Raw genomic sequence first — 1,011 nt, 5'->3', positions numbered from 1 at the left:
TGCAGTATTTAGCTCAATAAAAAGATGACATTTCTAACATTAAAAAAAAATCCAAAGAGGCATTGGCTACCTTGTGGATTGAAGTAGGCAGCTCCAAGTCACTGGAAATGTTCAAGCACAAGTGCAGCCATTCAGTAATACGTGTGTGCCAGGTTCTGTTCTAGGTGCTGAGGATTCAGTGGCAAAGAAGGTCCCTGCTCTCCTGAAGCTCACATTTTAGAGAAAGGATGACAGACACAACCAACAGATACATGAACAAAATTATTTCAAAAAATCAAAACTGTGTTGAGTCCAGCCAGTGTTGCTCAGTGGTTGAGCATTGGCCTATGAACCAGGAGGTCACAGTTTGATTCCTGGTCAGGGCACATGCCCGGGTTGTGGGCTCGATCCCCAGTAGGGCACATGCAGAAGGCAGCCAATCAATGATTCTCTCTCGTTATTGATGTTTCTATCTCTCTCTCCCTTCCTCTCTGAAATCAATAAAAACATATATTTTTTTAAAAGTGCTTTGAAAATAAATGAAAACAGACATGCAAAAGTATTATGATTGGGTGGGGATGGGGATTAAGATTAAATAGAGTAGTTAAGGAAGGTCTCTCCAGGGAATGACAGTTGAGGCTAGTTGAATGACAAGAAGAAGCAGTCATTATAGGTAGATCTAGAGCAGCGGTTCTCAACCTGTGGGTCGCGACCCCTTTGGGGGTTGAACGACCCTTTCACAGGGGTTGCCTAAGACCATCGGAAAACACATATATAATTACATATTGTTTTTGTGATTAATCACTATGCTTTAATTATGTTCAATTTATAACAATGAAAATACATCCTGCATATCAGGTATTTACATTACGATTCATAACAGTAGCAAAATTATAGTTATGAAGTAGCAACGAAAATAATGTTATGGTTGGGGGTCACCACAACATGAGGAACTGTATTAAAGGGTCGCGGCATTAGGAAGGTTGAGAACCACTGATCTAGAGTCATGTCATCTCAGACAGCAGGCCCTAG

This window comes from Myotis brandtii, unplaced genomic scaffold (genome assembly GCF_000412655.1).
Source record: "Myotis brandtii unplaced genomic scaffold, ASM41265v1 scaffold2750, whole genome shotgun sequence".
In the NCBI taxonomy this organism is placed as follows: Eukaryota; Metazoa; Chordata; class Mammalia; order Chiroptera; family Vespertilionidae; genus Myotis; species Myotis brandtii.
Note: the sequence above shows the minus strand (reverse complement) of the source record.